The sequence below is a fragment of the Pinus tabuliformis genome, chromosome 3_1 (genome assembly GCF_031772625.1).
Source record: "Pinus tabuliformis cultivar Carrire ecotype Pingquan chromosome 3_1, CPIR1, whole genome shotgun sequence".
NCBI classification, from domain to species: Eukaryota; Viridiplantae; Streptophyta; class Pinopsida; order Pinales; family Pinaceae; genus Pinus; species Pinus tabuliformis.
The window spans coordinates 605,117,494-605,141,477 of NC_142301.1; the positions used below are offsets into that span (position 1 = coordinate 605,117,494).

Below are 23,984 nucleotides of genomic sequence, written 5' to 3' on the forward strand. Positions count from 1 at the left end.
ATTCTACAGATAACCTAATTGTTGACAGGATATACAGTGGAAGGCTATGTTTTCTAATCTATCAACTACAAAAAGGTTATACCATTTCAATTTATTGAGACCCTTTGTTGATATCTACTACAAAGGTTAAAATACTCCTCCCAACCTTATTTATATATATCTTAGTAAAATGACCTAGAGAGTTTCCTGCAGAAGCTAAGATAAATAAGAAGTCTTACCTAATTTGGAGTGGCTAGAGATGTTAGGGATAAAGGGTCAAATTTAGGAAACCATGGCTAACAGGGGAGCCCAAAATGGCCCCAAAACTAGGGTCCTTGACAAAAATATCTTTGATGATCCTCTCAATTTTCTAAATAAACCGCAATGTGGGAGATTCAGAAAAGGGGGTGAATCCTAAAACTAAAAAATCCCCCAAAGATAGGGTAACGACTAAAAGAATTGGGGTTTCCATCATTCCACAACTTCGAGTTTTAATCAATGTATAATAAAACCATTTTCAAATGGATAACCAAAGGAAAATACTACTAGAAAACACTTATTTGATAAAATATTAGAACTTCAATATTAATTTATAATCTAGAAAAAGCTATGCTGTTATCAAAGAAAGGGAAACTACTCTTCAAACCTTATTACAAGGTTTCAAGCATATATTTTGCAAGAATGGAAACCAAGTGGAGGGGAGAAAAAACTATGCTCCCAACCATCCAAGACAACTTTAAACTTTAATTGTCTCTTTAGAACAATTCAATCTTCTATTAAGCTTACTCTTTAGTGATCATTCTATTTGTTAGTTCCTAAAGATGTTGCTTTAGTCATCATTATATTTGGTGGCCATGATGATTGCTTTAGTGATCATTATATTTGGTGGAATATAGATGAATTCATGTGATTTACAAGTGTGATTGTGCAATGGCACAAGTGAGTAAAATTATAGTGATAACACAAGGCGCTTAAGGACAGGCATATATTTTTACCATATTATTTTCCTATATATGCTGAAATCTTTCTATATTCTTATTTCCTTTTCTTTTTTAATATGTGATAATTTTTATGTCTAATAATTTTTGGATTTTTATTTTTAATTTTTATAGAAGTTACTTAATAGAAGTTCAATAAACAACTTATCTTAGCAAGTACGATAACACCATTAATACTAATACTAGTAATTGCTCCTAAAAATACAAAAATACACCAAAACAATAGAAATTTGGAAAGTCCATCTTGAAAAACAAAATCACTAAGTGTAAAAACTCTTATCACCATCTTAAACAATAAAATCACCAAAATTAAAAACTTTTCAACTAAAACAACATTCTTAACACATATTTTTCTTAGAAAAAAATTGAATTATGATTAACAACAAAATGTTGTTTAGATAATCTTCGGCAAAATCACATAACCAATCTTTTGTCGACGCGTTTCGAATCAACACATTCAACTTTTCAACAAAAAAAAAGCATTCTTAACCCATAATTTTAAATAAAAAAAATGATAATTCCTTTATATAATCATAATAGTTGAAATTGAATTTATATTCATTCCAAAGACAACATCTACACCACAACATTTGAAATTGAATTTATATTCATTCCAAAGACAACATCTACACTACAACATGATATGAACGTAGGTATTAAAGACTATTTAGGTGTTTAATTTCATTACTCCCAATGCTACCAATATTAAAATGAATATAGAACCAGGGTAATTCAATTTTCTTATTCTATTAGGTTACCTCAACAAAATTTAAGATATTAATTTATTTCAAATATCTAGTTTAAATGAAATTCTAAATAATAAAATATAATTTAATTGTTTAAAGAAATCTAATTTAAATTTGAAAAAGTTTATATATATATCTATATATATATATATATTGAATTGTTTATGGGATATAGAATAAATAGTGGTAGGATGTATTGTTAAGTCACTTGATGATATGAAGATCAATGGTTTGAAATTTTGTTGGCAAAAATCCATCCATGTTAAGGGCTGGTGTGGCCCAGATTGGGTGCAATCCCCGAGTGATTTTGGCGACTTAGATTCTCATGAGTCATAGTTTCTCAAACCAAAATTTAAGCCTGCGGACTCAAACAATTTGACAAACAAAAAAAATGATATCGCTCCTATTAATTATTACTAACTTTACAACCATTTAATAAAATCATATAAAAGATAAATATATTTATAAATTCTTCCTTTATAATATGACACAAGATATTCTGCTTTTAATAAGATATATACTATCATATTCCTTTCTCAAACACACAATGGAATGGATTCACATTAAAAATATTAATGGTATTTTCTACTTCATCAAATGTAGTCCTCGATAATAAGTTGTCCAATTTGTTTATGTCTTGCATGCCTAATACTAAGGTAGAACACAACTTATGATTTACCATTAAAAGCCAATTCTTCGACACTTTTGATTCTTCGAACTTTAAAATTTGGAGGAAAATTTGCCTTTTAGACCATGGTGTATAACTCTCAACCCTAGAAAGGTGTGTGTAAAAAGTGGAAGTGGAATTTTGAAAACTAATTACTTCATTTTATTTTTTATGGTTTGTACCGCACTTGTGTCCTACCACACACCCAACACGCTTGATAAGAACAGATGTGAGCAAACATTTAATTGCGCTATTAAATTTTGTATTAAACGAGAACAATTCAGGGCAGTCGTGGTAGGATCTTAATTATCACACGACATGGTCGTTAATAAGAACCTTCAAAATTTCAGTGTGATCAAATTTCATAGAATTTCGCCCTGCCAAACGGCATGTATCATAAAAGGAGAAGATGGAAAGGGCCAGTTGAGTAATATTTTAGTTCTTCATGTCTTTTGAGGTCTGAGCGATTTCTGAAGTAGCCGGAGGCCATTCAGGGTACAGAGAGGTGAGCATTAGCTTACAAGGCAATGCATTCATTTTCATTTTCAGTCTTCCACGATTGTGATTTGGCGACAATATTTTTCCGAACACTCATCTAGTCTTCTCGCCAAACTCAAGGAAATTGGTAGCAGAGTTTATGATGGCCATGAAGTACACCATATTGTATTGTTCTCCAAGCTATGGGGGCCCTGAGGGTACATATTTTAACGATGGGAGGTACTCAGGAATTGGTCATATTACGGTGATTGTGAACTCACAAATATTAACTTCACTACAAGTGGATTATGCTATCGAAGATACTAGTGGGAGTTACAGAATGTTCTCGGGAGAAAGACATGGAGGCCCCAAAAGCACAAAATAGTGGTAAGTCAATAAAATCGCTAACTTTTTACGTGTCAGCTTTTATTTGGGTGACGAAAATCCCCGATTGCCAGATTGAGAGTACCACATGGTAAAAATTGATTCGAGGGAAGACGACGAAAATAAAAGATCTTATTGGTTAGATCTATCTAACCAAACCCATAATAGAAACACTTTGGGTGTAATTAATATTATTTCGTTTATATATTGATTTATATATTTTATTATATTATTAATAAAAATATTATTCTAGTTATTATCACATTATTATTTCGTGAACATTTTTGTTTATATGGATATTCCTCTTTCTCTTAAATATTATGATATTGTAGGTTTTATATATTAATTGGCTTGTATATCTTTTGTGTAACATTCTTTTACGTACTAAGCTTTAATTGTTATGTTTAGTATTGTTTTCAAGTTTAAGTTTTAGGTTTAAGATTTTTTACACATTTCCCTTTATTTATATTTTTCACTTCTTTATCCTCTAGCATTTTATATTTATATTTATATTTTTCACTTCTTTATCCATTGTTGGAAGCTTCATCTAGAGATGAGGCCTAAGAAATTCAACAATAAATGGAATCAAAAGGCAGTTACAACCACTCAACAGGATTTGAGATTTGATTCGAGTGATGAAACTAAAATTACAGCCATGGGTATGAAAGGAAAAGAATCCATTGCTAGCACTAGTACTTCAAATTGTCACACTAGCACTCGAAATGAAGAAACAAGGATTGAATTATTTCATGTAAGAGTTATTGCAAAACATACAAAAATCGACACACTATTTGATAGTGGGTCTCAAGCAAACTTGATATCTGAAGAATTAGTCAAGAAACTTAATCTTGAAACCATTCCTCATCCCAAGCCATATCCATTGGGTTGGATATGCAAGAACACAAACTTACAGGTTACGAGAAAGTGTGTTCTTCGATTTGCAATCACAACAAACTTCATTGACGAAGTTGAATTAGATGTTGTACCACTTGATATTTCAGGAATTGTTTTGGGTAGTCCTTACCTCTATGATAGAAAAGTTATCTTCTATCGCCATGAAAACAAGTACCACTTGTTCAAGGATGGTGTGGCGCATATTGTGAGAGCTCATCGCAAGAAACTAAATCTTTCATTAGTTAATGCAGGGAAAATGAAAAGACTAATGAATTCAAGCAAGAATTTTCTACTTCTTATGCTCAAACCAAAGATTGATGTTGATTATGAAGCATTTCAAGGTTGTGATTCAAAGTTTAAATCTGATTTGATTGAGGTGGTTAATCAAAATGATTAGATGTTTCAGGAACCAAAAGGATTACCTCCTAAGAGGGGAATCCAACATAAAATACAATTGCACAAAGATTGTCCTCTTCCTAACATTGGCATATACATGATGTCAGTGATGGAAAGTGCATAAATTAAAAAGAAAATTCAAGAGTTGTTGGACAAAGGGATCATCTGACCAAGTACTTTGTCATGCGGGTCACCTATTTTTTTGGTGCCAAAGAAGGATGGAACATGACGCATGTGTGTGGATTTACGTGCATTGAATAAGATTATGGTAAAGAACTATTACCCACTTCCTAGAATAGATGATTTAGTTGATCAATTGAAAGATGAAAAGTATTTTACTAAGTTGGACTTAAGGAGTGGCTATCATCAAATCAGAATTGTTGAAGGAGACATATGGAAGACAACATAAAAAAAAGGTTTGTTTGAATGGTTAGTTATGCCTTTTGGTCTTTGTAATTCTCCCGCTACCTTCATGCGTGTGATGAATGATGTGTTAAGGCCATTTCTAGATCATTTTTTCATAGTCTACTTAGATGATAGCTTGATTTTCAATAAGTCATGTAATGAACATGTCATGCATGTGAGAAAAGTACTTTATGTCTTGAAGAAAGAACATTTTTTTTTAAAGATGTCAAAGTGTGAGTTTGGTGAACCTTCTTTGGTGTACTTGGGGCATATTGTTGGAGGAGGTGAGTTGAAGATAGACCCCTCTAAGGTTGAGGTCATTGTGAATTGGCTAATGCCCAAGATAGTTACTGAGGCAAGAAGTTTTTTGGGAACGACTCAATATTATAGAAATTTTATTGCTAACATTTCTTCTATTGCAGCTCCTTTGCATGCATTGACTAGTGTGAAAAAGGTCTTACAATGGGGATGCAAGCAACAAAAACAATTTGATGCTTTGAAAGAAAAGATTAGTTCAGCTCTAGTACTTGCACTTCCAATCTTGAGACATTCTTTTGAGATTCAAACTGATGCAAACGATTATGCCATGGGTAGAATCCTTATGCAACATGGTAAGCCTGTTTCATTTCATTCAGAAATTTTCAATGATGCAGTGATTAACTATCCTACTTATGACAAGGAGTTATATGCATTGGTTCAAAGTGTGAAAAAGTGGAAACACTATTGATGGGTAAATAAACCATGATTCACACCGATCATCAACCATTACAATACTTGCAATCACAAAAAAAGTTGCAACAATCAAGGCACTTTCAATGGATGGGTTTCTTACAACAATTCCACTTGGTCATTAGGTATAAGAAAGGTATATACAACAAGGTTGCTGATATGATTTCCAGGCCTATTGTTAGTGCATCTACTTTACTCAAGCATATTTTTTTTTGCATGAAAGTTATGTTGAGAAATATGCATTTGATAATGACTTTCAAGATGTTTATGAAAGCTTGGGTTAGGGGAACCAAGTAGAGGAATTGGATTACCATGAGCATAATAACTTATTGTATCATTTGGGAAAGCTTTGTATTCCACGGGCAGAGAGAGTGAATATCATAAGGGAGGCACACACTTATCTTATTGCTGGACATTTCGGTGTAAGAAAAATGATGTCACATCTTTAGAGGTATTGTTATTGGCCTCGTATGCTTGAAAGCGTGTCACATTTTATTGAATGATGTTCATTGTGTGCAATCAGTAAGCCTAGCAATAGGAAGTTAGGATTGTACACACCAATTCTGGTACCTTCACGACCATGGAAAAGTGTTTCTATGGATTCTGTAGGAGGCCTTCCATTGTCAAAAAGAGGTCATGATTATTTGTATGTAGTTGTGGATAGGTTCAACAAGATGTGTATATTAGTGCCATGTAAAAAGAAAATCACAGTTGAACAAACCACTCAGTTATTATTTCAACATGTTTGGGTTCATTTTGGATTGCCCACATCCATTGTTAGTGATCAAGATTCTCGATTTGTTGGAAAAATTTTGTCAAGCTTGTGGGGCTTGATGGATACAAAGTTGAAAAAGAGTACAACCTTTCATCCACAAACAAATGGTCAAGCTGAATTGGTCAATAGAAAAATGAAACATATTCTTTGTGGGTACTGCAGCAAGCATCCTAAGTTGTGGGATGAACAGTTGCATTACATTCAACATGCTTACAACAATGCAAAGAACTATTCAACATAAACATCACCATTTGAAGCATGTTTTGGATACTTCCTAGATCACCATTGGATTTCATTTTTGGGAAGGATGTCTCTATTGATGGCCATAATGACATAGAAAAAGACAAGAAGTTCATTGAGCAAATCCAATTGGTACATCAAACAGTTCAATGTCAACTTGAAAAGAGCCAAGGCAAGTACAAAGCAAGGCACGATACGCATCATGTAGATCACAAGTTCCAAGTCGGTGACGAAGTTTGGCTTCACATTAGCAAAGAGAGGCTTCAAGGGGAAAGTAAAAAACTGAAACAAATACATTATGGTCCTTTCATAATTTTGGAAAAGATTGGTGACAAACCCTTCAAATTAGATTTTCCTTCATACATGCAAATTTACTCTCTTGTTAATGTTAAGAATTTAAGATTGTATGAGCCTCCTTTCATTGAAGATAAATGAGAAAGTGTCTAGATTTTTTCCATTGATGATTTCTCTCTTGAGTACCTTGAAGAAATAAAACAAGATACCATTCTTGACAGAAGAACAAGGACTTCAAAACGAGGGAGTGTGGACTACCTTCGTGTGGGACTCAAAGGAACCAATCCAAGCAAGGCCAAATGGATTGAGATTAGAAAGGTGAAGGAATTGTACCCTCATCTGCTGAACAATTGAAAGTGATCTTTTAGGGTCCAAGGTTTTCTAGTCGGGAGGAGTGATCCGGTGCTAAGAAAAATATGCTCAAAAATTAAAATTGTTGGATCGAAACAAAACTCGAACAACCGTGTAGATCTCGTCTTCCTAATTTTGGTGCAACTCATTTCGCGGAAAATGAATATCATATGCTCCCAGAAACATGTTCTGTTCATTTTCCTAAACATGCGAATTTGGCAAAAAATGTGTAGCACTACACATTCAACATTCTATACTACTTACGTGGCAGGCTGACTGGGGTGCCTAGGTGGTAGGGTGATTGTGCAGGCTGATTGGACCTCTGGCGAATTATAGGATGTTACATGGAAGGTCTCATTTATGACATGGTGTGTTTTTATTGGTGGAAGGGTGGCCAAGCATAGGCTGCCACATGGCCCAACCAGGGTCTGACATGTGGCAGCTCGAGGGCCACCAAAAATTGGGTTAAGGTTCGGGCAACAACGGTGGGGGTCGAACCCACGATCTCCAAACACGAAGCCTAGGTCTCCACCAATGGGATACGTAAATGGTTCTTAACACTATAGTCCTTAACACATATTTGAATTTGATTGGCGGATAATTGGGGGCTCGGCCGGCAGGGGTAGGTGGTTAACCCTGGCCCCCGGGCATGTGGCCCCCCATGCGGCCATAATTTTCAGCATTAAGGCTTTAGTGTCTAATTGGCGGTCCAACAATTTTGGCCGGATTCCCACAAATTTGGTGCTCGGTTAGTGGAATTGGAGGCGAAATTGTGGGTTAGGTGTTGGGTTTTGGGGAATTTGTGGTGTGGTAGTGCCAAAACTTGGGGAAAGCATAAATTATGTAGTTTTTGTCCAGTTTGGGAGAAAGAAGGGTTTAGACAGGAATTTTTGGGTCTTCTGAAGCCATTGGAATAGGTTTAAGAGCCATTGGAGCAGTGTGAATGTATGCAATCACTATTTTGAGCATATTGATATAGGGCCAAGCCATTGGAAACTGGACCAAGGAGACGTAGCCCAGGAGGGGTGAACTCCTTCATCAATTGCTGAGTGTATTACTGTTATGGTGATGTTTTGTCTGTTGTTATGTTGTTGTTCAATGTTTTTTAATTCATGTTTTAATCTCATGAAATACATATAAATACATAAAAACTCATGATAAACTTGCAATTTACCTCTTAATCCTCAAGCACTTTTTTTATAATTTGAATTGGAATTTAGCACATCAAACACTAAATTTCCCATTTAGATCAAAAAACCAATTAAATAATAGAATGGGATGATATAAGATATAATAATCACAATTTTGGAGTGCTTTAAGGGATCAAACATGAGTCCTTGTTGCTCAAGATTAACTTTCACAAATAACATGATAGGGTTGGTTAAGAATTTATCCTCAAGATGTTGGTTTGGTTAGGATTTGGAGTGGACATTATAGGCATGGTGCATTCTCCTTTCTTTGATATGTTTGCAAGGGTATTAGTTAATGTTGCATTTCCAAACCTAATATACCTATAAAAATATGTTAAAATGTGGTTATTTATCACTCTTTCTATATATGCGATAGTTGCATATTTTATTGGTACATCAAATAGTTCAATATCAACTTGAAAAGAGCCAAGGCAAGTACAAAGCAAGGCACGACAAGCATCGTGTAGATCACAAGTTCCAAGTCAGTGACGAAGCTTGGCTTCACATTAGCAAAGAGAGGCTTTAAGGGGAAGGTAGAAAACTGAAACCAATCCATTATGGTCCTTTCATAATTTTGGAAAAGATTGGTGACAAAGCCTTCAAATTAGATTTTCCTTCATACATGCAAATTTACTCTCTTGTTAATGTTGAGAATTTAAGATTGTATGAGCCTCCTTTCATTGAAGATAAATGAGAAAGTGTCTAGATTTTTGCCATTGAGGATTTCTCTCTTGAGTACCTTGAATAAATACAACAAGATACCATTCTTGACAGAAGAACAAGGACTTCAAAATGAGGGAGTGTGGACTACCTTAGTGTGGGGCTCAAAGGAACCAATCCAAGCAAGGCCAAATGGATTGAGATTAAAAAGGTGAAGGAATTGTACCCTCATCTGCTGAACAACTGAAAGTGATCTTTTAGGGTCCAAAGTTTTCTAGTTGGGAGGAGTGATCTGGTGCTAAAAAAAATATGCTCAAAAATTAAAGTTGTCGGATAGAAACAAAACCCGAACGACTGTGTAGATCTCGTCTTCCTAATTATGGTGCAACTCGTTTCACGGAAAATGAATATCATATGCTCCCATAAACATGTTCTGTTCATTTTCCTAAACATGCAAATTTGGAAAAAAATGTGCATCACTGCACATTCAGCAGTCTATACTTCTTACATGGTAGGTTGACTGGGGTGTCTAGGTGGCAGCGTGATTGTGCAAGCTGATTGGACCTCTGGCGAATTATAAGATGTTACATGGAAGGTTTCATTTATGACATGGCGTGTTTTTATTGGTGGAAGGGTGGCCAATCATAGGCTGCCACGTGGCCCAACCAGGGTCCGCCACGTGGCAGCTCGAGGGCCACCAAAAATTGGGTTAAGGTTTGGGCAACAACGACAGGGTCAAACCCGCGATCTCCAAACACCAAGCCTAGGCCTCCACCAATGGGATACATAAATGGTTCTTAACACTATAGTCCTTAACACATATTTGAATTTGATTGGCGGAGAATTGGGGCTCGGTCGGCGGGGGTAGGCGGTCCTCGGCATTAAGGCCTTAGTGGCTAATTGGCGGTCCAACAATTATGGTCAGATTCCCACAAATTTGGTGCTCGGTTAACGGAATTGGAGGCGAAATTGTGGGTTAGGTGCTGGGTTTTGGGGAATTTGTGGTGTGGTTAGTGCAAAACTTAGGGAAAGCATAAATTATGTAGTTTTTGTCCAATTTGGGAGAAAGAAGGGGTCAGACATGAATTTTTGGGTCTTTTGAAGCCATTGGAATAGGTTTAAGAGCCATTGGAGCAATGTAAATGTATGTAATCACTATTTTGAGCATAATGATGTAGGGCCAAGCCATTGGAAATTGGACCAAGGGGACGTAGCCCAGGAGGGGTGATGTTGGGTCCCTATAATACTAGTGATTACCCCATTAATATTGTAGTTTTATCCCTTATTAATATTGTTGTGCCCCTATTGTCCCCATATTGTTATTATTGTGCCCCATAGAATCCCTCTATTGTTATTTTTGTGGCTTTATATTATTATTGTTAGGTTGGCTGGGTTATATTGTGACTCCTTAGACTCCTATGTATAGAAAGGAGGTTTTGTCATTTGAATCATCCAAGAATTGTTCATTTATGTAATGTAAAGGAGGTTTCCCCCTCGAAGAGGCTGATTTCTAAGGCGTTGATCTATCTTTTCTATCTTTTTTTGAGCTGATTTCATAACATTTGGCATCAGAGCTTTGGGTTCTAGGGTTTCGCTGCTCCAAATAGGTCATCGTGGAATTTTCGCTATAACTTTTTTCTGCGACGTTTCATAAGCTAAAAAAAAACCCATTTGAGACGAAATCATGCTAAACCTCGGATCCGAATTTCAGAGCTTTTCGCGCTATATTTGCGGAGATATTATCTGAGGAAGTTGGTCTTTTTGTAGACTCCTAAATTACATTCCAAACAGGTGACCTGGGGAAAATTGTCATAACTTTCTCTCTGAGCATCGGATTGAAATTTCGTAAGAAGGTACAGAAAGAGGACGGACTGTAGTTTCTTGTATATATTGTTTAGAGCCAAAGGTCGAAACAGTGACTCGTGGCATGTCGCACAATTTCGCTCTACTGAACTAGTTTATAATCACGTCACTGTGGGAGATTTCACATAACTCTTCCTTGGAGAATCCAATTTGGCTGGTGGCATTGGAAAGAGGACATAGAGGGCTACTGTAGTGCACAAATTCAGAACTAGATGATCCGAAAGTATAGAGATATATCAGAGGCAATATCGAGCTCCTACAAAGTGAAAAAAGGTGTGTAGATTTTTTTAAATTTTTGCTTAAGCTTGGTTTGAAAATTTATTTTGAAGGAATTCAAAGGGAATAATAGAGCATTATTATTGGTAACTGATGCCCCAAGGAAAGAAAATGCAAACACCTAGTAAGCAACCTGAAAGCTCTAGCATGACTCATGAAGAAGAGGAAGAAATGCTACATGATATATCAAAATTACAAGAACAAGTGCAACAAATGCCACTCTCACCAAAGCTAACAGAAGCTAAGATAAATGGCATGGAATCTAAGATAAAGGGCATGGAAGCTAAGATGGATGATTTGAAGATAGATTTGAAGATAGATTTGAAAAGAGACATGGCAGATTTGACAAATTTTCTACAAGAAATACTTACTAATGGTGAAAAGGTAGTAAAGGAAACTCATGATGTGAACAAAAGAAATGTTAATCATGATTTCATAGACTCTAATGTGGGATCAAAGACCCCCCATATTCCAAAATCGATATGAGAAAGTTTGATGGCAAGGATCCCGCAACATGGATATTACAGATGGAGCAATTTTTCGATCTCAATAATGTGCAAAACACAGAAAAGGTACGTATTGCAACCTTATAGTTGGAACCAAATCAGTTTGTCTGGTATCAATGGCTTTGCTCTCATAAACAAATTATCACTTGGGCAATTTTTACGGAAGAATTGATAGCACATTATGAGGATACAAAAAACAACACTTTTTTTAGCCAATTGATAAGTCTCAAACAAAAAGGTTCAGTAATGGAGCACATTGAGGAGTTCCAAAAATTGAACATAAGTGTAAAAAATATTCCAGAGGAGCATAGGATTGATGTGTTCATAGGGACTTTAAAGGATAATATCCAACATGATGTTCACCTTTGGGAACCTGATTCATTAGATAAGGCATTCAGGTTAGCAAGAAAAATGGAAAGCAAAATTATGGCAACCAGGAAACATACCACTCACAACTATAAAGATGGAAGTGTTGTTGCTCCTAGTCTTCCACAACCTATAAGGTTGACACCACAACAATTGGAAGAAAAAAGAGCAAAAGGGCTTTGTTATAGTTGTGATAGCAAATACACTAAAGGTCATAAGTGTGCTGAGAAGAAATTATTCTACATAGATTGCGAAGAGGAAGAAGAAAAGGAGCAAGAAAGGTCAAAAGAAGAGGATATACTCCAGGAACAAAGCATAGATAAAGAAGAAATGAATCCGACCATATTTTGTAATGCATTGGCGGGAATTACCACTCCTCAAACCATCAAGATAAAAGGACAAATCAAGAAGAAAAAGGTAATAGTGTTGATTGATTCAAGAAGTACCCACAATTTTATTCATTGTAAGGTAACAAAAGAATTGAATTGCTTCTTATATCTAGCACCAGAGTGTCAAGTGATGTTTGCAAATGGAGGAACAATAAATTGCTTTGGAAAGTGCCATAATATCAAGCTATCCATGGGAGAATATGTATTGACTAGCCCAATGCTTTCCATTCCAATGGGGGGTGTTGATGTTGTACTAGGAGTCCAATGGCTACAATCCTTGGGTATAATAGTTTTTAATTTTCAAGAACTTTTCATGAATTTTTTTGTGGAAGGAAAGGAAGTTGAATTAAGGGGTATTGCATGGAAACCGAAAAAGATAATAAGCTCTAACGGTATGACAAAGCTTCTAAAAAAGGAACAAAGAGGTGTAATTGCACAATTATGTTCGCTAGATGTTTCCACATTGGAATCACCTATTTCTCCAGATCTCCAAAAAGTCTTGGACAATCATTCCAAGGTATTTGAGACTCCCAAAGGTCTCCCACCTATTTGTGGTCATGATCATGCTATTCATCTGATTCCAGGAAGTGTTCCCCCAAACATTAGGCTGTACAGATATCCCTATGCCCAAAAGAGTGAAATTGAACGTATGGTTGCAGAAATGCTAGAGGCTGGTATAATTCAACTGAGTCAAAGTTCTTTCTCTGCTCTAGTAGTATTGGTGCACAAGAAGGATGGGTCATGGTGCATGTGTCTGGATTATAGGGAGCTCAACAAGCTCACTATTAAAGATAAGTTTCCCATTCCTGTCATTGATGAATTACTGGATGAATTGCATGGATCAATTTACTTCACCAAGTTGGATCTTCATTCAGGATATCATCAAATCAGAATGAAGACTGAAGGCATTCCGAAAACAACATTTAGAACTCATGAGGGTCATTATGAATTTTTGGTCATGCCTTTTGGCCTTACCAATGCACCTTCAACATTTCAAGGTTTGATGAATTCCATTTTCAAACCATTCCTTAGAAAATTTGTGTTAGTATCTTTTGATGATATACTAATCTACAGCAAGTTTTGGAAGGATCATGTTGAACATGTTGACAGGGTGCTACAACTATTGGAGGAGAAACACTTATATGCAAAAAGATCCAAATGTTTCTTTGGAGTACAAGAGGTGGAATATCTGGGTCATACTGTATCTCATTAAGGATTTAAGGTAGACCCTAGCAAAATTAAAGCCATTAAGGAATGGAAAATCCCCACATCCATAAAGCATCTGCAAGGATTTCTCGAGTTGACAGGGTATTATCGCAAGTTTGTTAAGAATTATGAGAAAATAGCAACACCTCTAACAACATTATTGAAGAAAGATGCATTTTCATGGACTCCAGAAGCAACAAAGGCCTTCGAACATCTTAAAGAGGCAATGTGCCAAGCACCAGTCTTAGCTACACCGGGCTTCACAAAAACCTTTATTGTGGAATGTGATGCTTCAGGAAATGGAATTGGTGTTGTTTTAATGCAAAATGAAAGACCCATTGCTTTTGAAAGTCGTCCAATCAAGGGAAAGTTTTTACACAAAGCTATTTACGAGAAGGAAATGTTGGCAATACTCCATGCACTTAAGAAATGGCAACCCTACCTAATGGGAAGACACTTCAAGGTAAAAACGGATCATGATAGCCTTAAATACTTTTTAGAACAAAGATTATCCTCTGAAGAGCAATAAAAGTGGGTCAAAAAGATGTTGGGTTATGACTTTGAAATCATCTACAAAAAAGGGAAGCAAAATGTGGTGGCAGATGCACTCTCAAGAAAGGATGAGGATGTGGAAGCATTGTTGTGCGCCATTTCTATTATCCAACTAGATTGGATAAACGAAGCAAGGGAGGAATGGAAGAATGAAGAAGAAGTGTGGGCACTTATTCGAAAGTTACAACAAAATTCCAGTACGTCTGATACATTTAGCTGGCAAAATGATTCATTATGGTACAAAGATCACTTATACCTTTGTAAGAATTCCCAACTAAAACAAAATATTCTTATGGAATTGCACACTTCTCCCTTAGGAGGGCACTTAGGATTTTTAAGAACTTACCACAGGGTTAAGAAGGAATTTTTTGGGATGGCCTTAAATCGGATATTCAAGAGTTTGTGGCGGAATGTTTAGTTTGCCAACAAAATAAAGTTGAAACAATTAAGACACCGAGTCTATTACAACCTTTATCCATTCCAAGCCAACGTTGGGAGGAGGTTTCAATGGATTGTATCACAGGTTTACCCAAGTATGAGGGAAAGAGTGTCATCATGGTGGTAGTTGACAGACTTACCAAGTATGCACACTTTTGTGCATTATCACATCCATTTAAAGCCAGTATAGTTTCTACTGCATTTATGGAAACAATTAAAAAGCTACATGGGAAGCCAAAGATTATTGTAAGTGACAGAGATCCCATTTTCACTGGAAATTTTTGGACAGAATAATTTTCTTGTCTTGGTACTCAATTAGCTCATAGCTCATCTTATCATCCTCAATTTGATGGTCAAACTGAGATAGTAAACAAATGTTTGGAAGAATATCTTCATTTCTTTGTATCTGATAAACAGGCACAATAGGTCAAATGGTTGCCTTTGGCTGAGTGGTGGTATAACACTTCCTTCCATACAACAACAAAAATGACCCCATTTATGGCACTTTATGGATATCATCCATCATCCATCACGAGAAAATTCTAAGGTTCAAGTAGTGGAACATCACATCGAACATCAACAAAAATTCCTCCAACTCTTAAAGGATAACCTCGTGTTGGCACAGAATAGAATGAAACAACAGGCAGATTAACATCACAGCGAAAGAAGTTTTGATGTAGGTGATTGGGTATTCCTACGGCTACAACCATATAAGCAAATGTCCCTCAAGCAATCTAAGAAGGATAATAAATTATCACCAAAGTATTATGGTCCGTACAAGGTGTTGCAAAATATTGGTACTATGGCATACAAATTAGAGCTTCCTGCAGCTTCTTGATTGCACCTAGTTTTCCATGTTTCATGTTTAAAGAAGGTTATAGGTGACAAGCTCCCAGTTCAAACAATATTGCCAGAACTTGACGAGGAAGGAAAAATTATATTGGAATCAGAAGCAGTCACAGAAACAAGAACTTGATAGCTACGAAATTGATCAATTTTGGAGTATCTTATCAAGTGGAAGAACTTATCTGCTGAAGATTCCACATGGGAGGATGAGGATTTTATAAAGAAGCATCCAAAACTACTCAAGCGTTGAGGACAACACTTTTTTGAAGGAGAGGGGCATGTTGGGTCCCGATAATACTAGTGATTACCCCATTACTATTGTAGTTTTATCCCTTATTAATATTGTTGTGCCCCTATTGACCCCATATTGTTATTACTGTGCCCCATAGAATCCCTCTATTGTTATTTTGTGGCTTTATATTATTATTGTTAGGTTGACTGGGTTATATTGTGACTCCTTAGACTCCTATATATAGAAAGGAGGTTTTGTCATTTTAATCATCCAAAAATGGTTCATTTATGTAATGTAAAGGAGGTTGCCTCCTCGAAGAGGCTGAATTCTAAGGCGTTGATCTATCTTTTCTATCTTTTTTTGAGCTAATTTCATAACAGGTAAACTCCTTCATCTATTGCTGAGTGTATTACTGTTATGGTGATGTTTTGTCTGTTGTTATGCTGTTGTTCAATGTTTTTTAATTCATGTTTTAATCTCATGAAATACATATAAATACATAAAAACTCATGATAAACTTGCAATTTACCTCTTAATCCTCAAGCACTTTGTTTATAATTTGAATTGGAATTCAGCACATCAAACACTAAATTTCCCGTTTAGATCAACAAACCAATTAAATAATAGAATGGGATGATATAAGGTATAATAATCACAATTTTGGAGTGCTTTAAGGGATCAAACATGAGTCCTTGTTACTCAAGATTAACTTTTGCAAATAACATGATAGGGTTGGTTAAGAATTTATCCTCAAGATGTTGGTTTGGTTAGGATTTGGAGTGGACATTATAGGCATGGTGCATTCTCCTTTCTTTGATATGCTTGCAAGGGTATTAGTTAATGTTGCATTTCCAAACTTAATATACCTATAAAAATATGTTAAAATGTGGTTATTTATCACTCTTTCTATCTATGCGATAGTTTCATATTTTATTGGCAATTTAATAGATGCAATTAAGATGGAGGGTTGGATTCTTGGCATCCAAATTATAGAAAATATTTTTAACAATTTGTTTCCTTATGATTTGATGTTATCTATTTGTTTGGAGATTAGTGTAGTGGATGAGACCTTGGGATGTCTAGAAACTTTCTTAGAATCTTTGATAGTTATTATTAGTGACCATTACTTTGAGTGCTATATTAATGGACCATAAAAGTCATCTAATTGACTTGAGGGATAGAAGTTGGAGGAGGGTGGCCTTGGGTAGATAGTGATATACTCGGGCATATTTTTTGAGCATGACATCTCCCCTTTTGCTTTGTGGGAGTGGTGTAGGGATAACTTCATGCCAAGCTCTAGAAGTGGAATCCATGAAGCTAACTTTAATGGTAATCTTACTAGTTACTAAAGATTCTCCAATCAAGTCATCTTTTATTTATGTTTTTGGTTCCTTATGACACCTAGAATGTAAAGGTTAGATATGGTAGTGCAATAATATGGTATGCCATAATAATAATGCAACATTTGGCTTAGGTTTCGTTATATAATGTGTATAATTGGGATGACAATGTGCTAAGAAAGTTTTTGTCAACAAAAGTGCATTGAGTGTGCGTGGCAAGGCAATAGAGTTTTAAGGAAATATGAAAGGTGGTAGAAGAAAGGTGGGAAATGAGGCTTAGTTTTGATTTACTTGGATCGAGCTAAAGTGACATGGAGGAAGGCAAAGGGTTCATGGGAAGCTGAAATCTTAAGAAGGAAAAATAGGATGTTTGAGACTAGAAGTGTGTATTGTACAATGTAAATATAAATTTATGTATTATAATTGATTTAAATTTTTTTAACATTGACCCTTTGACATGATATTTGATTATATATGTTGTCTAAGTGTATCATATTATTTGAAATTTTTGGTCTATATTTATTATAACTATATTATTATATATCATTGTAAACACTTAGTATAAGAATATAAATATTATAGATACGTAATAAATCAAAGAACCTAAATAAATAAATAAAAACAAAATGATAAACATAAAATCTATGATGAAAATGTTACAGGAGAAAAACTGATTAAAATACTAAATAACAAACAACAACATTTCAAATAAAAATATGGTGAATGTTCCCCCATGGTGGGTGCCCATAAGTGGGACGCAAACCCCTTCTTTGATATGAGAAACAAGACAATAAATAAAGGGGGCTATACACCACCTAAGTGGAGAAACACATGCAAAGAATAATGTATCCAGATGATTGATTGTGAGGAAAAAGTGTGAGGTATGTTTCATGATTGATAGTCATAAGAAGGTAGCAATGAAAGGACAACCATACAAGGAGATGGAATTCAATCATGTTGTCGACCTAGTTGCTTTGGATTTGATGGGAAAGTAAAATTATAATAGAGAATGGTGGATGAAGTCAAGGATGTGAAAATATAATTTAAATTGGTCTATCATCTCGAGGAAGCTACATCATGGAAGGTTATGTATAAGTAACATAGTTTTATATGGTCTACTCAAAGATTTTTCTTTCTACTTTTTCAAGTGATGTATTTGGAACCGTCAATTTTCATGGTCTGGGTGGTTGTTGTGTTTCGGGTAGCCAACTCAAAGTGTCTCGTCTAGAAGTAATGTCCCTTTTCTTGAGAATAATTTAGGTTTATGTGTTAAAAGTAGAGCTTTGTGGATTCAATTACGTTAGTTTCAAGATTGGACATTGGGAGATACTATGTTTTGGTTTAAGGTGCTCAACTCCCTTATCTTTCCTCGAGGTTGAAATTGTTCTCCTTTGTTCTATCCCATCTATTCTCTCCCTCCCTCTATGGCTAAACGTAAAATATCTGCAAGACATATAGATGGAAGAAGGGGTGAAGCTTCTCCCTTTGTGAGCTTAGATGCCCATCTTCCATCCTCCTCACAATCTAAATTAGAGGCTGCAATCCGATGAGTCATGGTTTGTTATGCAGAATTCATTTTAGAAGTGGTTAGATGCGTTATTGTAGAGGTTGAAGAGGAAGTTTGTGAGGATCATAGGTTCATTCCTCACCATCATGTAGAAAGTGAAGCAAGGTAATGGATCCTGGAAATTTGTACTTCAACTTTGTCTTGTAAAGCTCTTATATGCACACAATCAACTTATATTGGCACATCAAAACTCTTATAGGAAAAGTTCTCATTGAGTGGTTAGAAACTCGAGAGAAGAATCTGGTTTGCATTGTAGAAAGTCTTTGACCTAGCCAAGATGCAGGAACACATTACTTTTATTCCTTTTGAAGAGGAAAGTGATTCCCCACGAATCTAAGGGGACTCCAACACAACATGACATGATTAGGCCAACCAATATTTTGGTTAAAATTTTACACACTAACACTTTCTTGATTTTTCTTGTTAATTGCCAAAGGCTTCTTATTTCAACTTAAGGTGGATGAGGATCTCTTGATTTTTATATTTTTTTAATGATGGCCTAGATTGATTCTGAAGGGAATATGCTCAACATATGCTTAGTCGTAATGCTTATCAAAGGTTGTAGTGTGTTACAAAGTTTGTTAAGTTGGATTGACTTTTAATGAATTTAAAAAATTAGATTTTTTCCAAGTGGTTCCCTGCCCACCAATTTCATAGGGATTTGAGATTATTCCAATTCTAATAAGCTCTTCCATGATAAGTTCCTCATTATTATTTATAACATTCATTTATATATAAGCAAATTTTATTTAGCAAAATGGTCCATTACTTTTAATAAATTTAAAAAATTAGATTTATGCCAAGTGGCTCCCCACCCACCAATTTCCTAGGGATTTGAGATTATTCAAATTCTAATAAGTTCTTCCATGATAAGTTCCTCATTATTATTTATAACATTCATTTATATATAAGCAAATTTTATTTAGCAAAATGGTCCATTTTACAATAAGATGTGTAATTCTTTTTCTTTTTTTTTATCAAGTTAAAGTTGACCCATAATCTTTTTATACATGGTTAATGGTAAATGTATGCCTTGGTAAGACATTCATTGTGTTGTAATAGTTTTTTTTTTTTTTTTGCCTTCAGCGATTTCTATTAATTATCTTTTCAATTTAAATAATAAACTAATTTCTTTTGCAATAAATACACTAAAATTCTAAATCTCTACTACTGATTTAATTTCTTATTTCTCAAAGTAACATGCGAAAAACATATAGTTTTTTTTTGAAAATAAATATTAAACACATCACCTTAACATAGAACCCAAAAGAAAATAATATAATAAAAAGAAAAACACTATGATAACAAAATAACAATACAGTAAATGAAGAAGCACGATTCAAGTTACATGGAAATGTCACGAGGATCAGTAAGAACACTAAATGGTCCATGGAGAAGCAAGATTTTTTTGATATTAAATATCTTGAAGAAAAAATAATACACCAGGTCAATGTAGTGAAAACATATTTAAAATTTGAAATAATCAATGAACATCTTAGGATTAACGCTGCAATTTCATGAGCAAAAATCATTCTTCCGTGGTCATACGTTGCATGAATTGATGGACTGGAAACTGATCTATTCGGCTATCACAAGTATCAGTAACAATTACCAACTTTTAAGCTGGGAATTATTCGCTGCTGACCAATCAATGCAGTGAATACAGTGTGTTGCAGTAAGAAGTTTGTGGTGGGCATTACGGGGAAATGTATGGAGGGGAGGAGATCTTTTATGAGCTAATGTGAATGTTTAGCTGCCTGAGCCATATGGAATGAAGAACCATGTGGGAAAAGTCATAAGGTTTTGGGGGCTGGTTTATAGTAAAATGGGTCTGAACTTGCTTCAGTTTACTTTGCATCTCGACATACCTATTTACTGGTATGGATTGCAGTATGGTCTTGAGATTTAAAATTTCGGACACGGGAACCTAAACAGAAAAACTTGTCCCATTCAGAACATCGCTGAAGGGAAGCACATAGTATTTTGAAATTATGACAGGAACACATTCATTGTAAATTGCCTCCGCAATACGTGGGCTGGCCACTTCGTATTTACTTGGGTACAGGGAATATCTGCTCTTCTTCATCAAGTCAAAATATGACAAGCCCTTGGGGAGATATTCATAGACTTGCATATCATCATCAGTCCCGTTTTTCCAATGCTCAAACAATATTGGTCTCACAGGTCCATGCTTTCCACCAGCAAAGAATGCAAGCAAAGGCCTCTCTAAAGCAAATGGACCCCAAGCAAGCCATTCATCCCACCTGGTTCCAAATTCACCTCCAGAGGAGAATAATTGAGAAGGTTTTGAGAAGTTTGCCAAGGTTTGAGGCCATTGTTGTGGCCATAGGAGAGACGAAGGATCTCTCACAGTTCTCAGTGGATGAGCTTAATGCATCACTGATTTCTCATGAACATAGACTGAATAGAGCAGCAAGCTCCTCATTGGAGCATTCTTTCAAGACACAAGTATCATTTGATCAAGGTCGAGGCAGAGGAAGATCATATGTTAGAGGAAGAGGAAGAAGCCCACACAGAGGTAGAAGAAACAACCCTTCAAGCTTAAATGGAAGAGGCAACAATCAAAATCCAAGTCAAGGCCCAAGCCAAAATCAAGCACAAGGTCAAAGGTATGATAAATCTCAAGTCCAATGTCATTACTGTAAGAAGTATGGTCATTATGAAAATGAATGTAGAAAGAAGCAATATGACATTAGTAACAAACCAAGTGTAAATTTCACAAGAGAAAATCAGAGCCATGATAGCATGTTTTTAGCTTGTAATGTATCACAAGAAAAACAGAGTGATATATGGTATCTAGATTCAAGGTGTAGCAACCACATGACCAGGAAACATAGAAATGTTTTCCAATCTAGATGAAAGTGTGAAATTTGAAGTGACATTAGGGATTGATAGCAAAGTCTCTGTCATGGGAAAAAGAAGAGTTAATATCCTAACAAAGAAGGGGGAGAAGAAATACATCTCTGATGTTTACTTTGTCCCTGGTCTGAAACATAATCTCATGAGCGTTGGACAACTCATGCAGAAAGGCTACAATGTTTTCTTAAAAAATAATGTGTGCACAATTTGGATAGGCCTCCAAGCAGACAGTTGATTGCAAAGGTTCAAATGATAGACAATAGAATGTTTCCCCTGAAAATAATATCAGATTTATAGAAAGAAGGTGCACAAGCACAACTATCTATGAACTCACAAGAAAATGGAAGAAAAGGGGCAACTGTCACACAAGTAAACTTTCAAGCAGAAGTAAAAGATGAAAACTAGTTATGGCACTTGAGATTTGGACATCTCAACTTTGGAAGTTTGAATTTGCTGCATAGGAAAGGCATGGTGAAGGGTTTACCACTCATAGAAAAATCAAACAGCATGTGTGAAGGATGTATCTTGGGCAAGCAACATAGAGAGACATTTCCAGCAGGAAAGTCAGTGAGGGCAAAGGCACCTTTGGAGATTGTCCACTCAGACCTATGTGGACCAATGCAGACACCATCAATTGGTGGCAGCCACTATGTATTGACCTTCATAGATGACTACACAAGGAAGACATGGGTCTTTCTCCTAAAACAGAAAAGTGAAGTGTTTGAGCGCTTTTGCCAATACAAGGCTCTTGTTGAAAAGCAAAGTGGACACTATATCAAAGTCCTTAGGACTGACAGAGGTGGTGAATACATCTCAAATGATTTCCTTCGTTTTTGTAGGGAGCATGGAATTCACAAGCAATTTACAACAAGATATACACCACAGCAAAATGGTGTGGCAGAAAGGAAGAATAGGACCATTATGGAGATGGCAAGGAGTATGTTGAAGGCAAAGCATTTGCCAAATGACTATTGGGCTGAGGTTGTCGCTTGTGCAACATATATCTTGAATAGATGTCTGACCAAAAGCGTCCAGAACATTGTTCCAGAAGAGGCATGGAGTGGAAGGAAACAAAATGTCACTCAAATGAAAGTTTTTGGATGTGTGGCTTATGCACATGTCCCCGAAGAGTTGAGAAAGAAGTTGGAAAACAAGGGGGGGAATGCATGTTTGTTGGATACAGTGATGAATCCAAGGCATACAAACTCTACAATCCATTAACCAAGAAAGTCATAATCAACAGAGATGTGTAGTTCATAGAAGAGGAAGCATGGGATGGAAGTTTAGAAAAGACAGTCAATGTCAAAGCATGCATACCAAATGAGGACAGAGAGGAATTAACAACAGCAAGTAATTCCTCAACTCTGACTCCCTCTACTCCTATTCAAGCGCAACAAAGAAGACAGCAAGCAACGCCATCAACAAATAATAGGATAGTTTCGCGTAGCCAAACAAGTGCTTCTCCAAGCACATCGCGAAGCGCGACACCAAGTGACATATCAAGCCCATCTTCAGCAAGCACAAGAAGGCCAAAATTCAGAAATTTAAATGAAATTTATGAGCAAGATGAAGTTGATAGTGGCGCAGGTTTGAATTCCTTATTTGCATTATTTTGTCATGTAGATGACCCAATCCACTTTGAAGATGCAGTCAAAGAAGAAAAATGGGTTGTGGCAATGGAGGAAGAAATAGAAGCAATAGAAAGGAATGACACATGGAAGTTAGTGAGCCTTTTGAAAGGAAAACATGTCATTGGAGTGAAGTGGGTCTATAAGACCAAAAACAACATTGAGGGAAAGATTGAAAAGCACAAGGCAAGGCTAGTTTTCAAAAGATACAAGCAGCAACATGGAAGAGATTACGCGGAGATGTTCGTGCCAGTCGCGCGGATGGATACAATGCGCACAGTTGTGGCGATTGCCGTGCAACATAAATGGATAGTGTATCAGATGGATGTAAAGTCAGCGTTCTTGAATGGAGTGCTGAAAGAGGAAGTGTATGTTGCGCAATCGCTTGGTTATGAGATTAAAGGCCAAGAAGACAAAGTATATCGATTAAAGAAAGCTCTTTATGGGTTGAAGCAAGCACTGCGCGCATGGTACAACAGGATAAATGCTTACTTGTTGGACAATGGTTTCGAAAAATGTGACGGTGAGCCTACTCTCTACATCAAAGAGAACGAAGGTAAGATTCTCATTGTCGTCTTATATGTAGATGATTTGATCTTTACAGGTAGTGATGATTTCTTCATTGCTGATTTTAAACAAGTCATGAAGAGTGAGTTTGAAATGACTGACTTGGGATTGTTAAGATATTTTCTGGGCATAGAAGTGAAGCA

General features: G+C 35.9%; 1 pseudogene; it reads right to left on the minus strand.

The window, feature by feature from the left end:
- Window positions 1–20,495: 20,495 nt before the first annotated feature.
- Window positions 20,496–23,984, minus strand: part of LOC149188457 (putative glycosyltransferase At5g03795) — a 32,349-nt pseudogene continuing 28,860 nt past the window's right edge.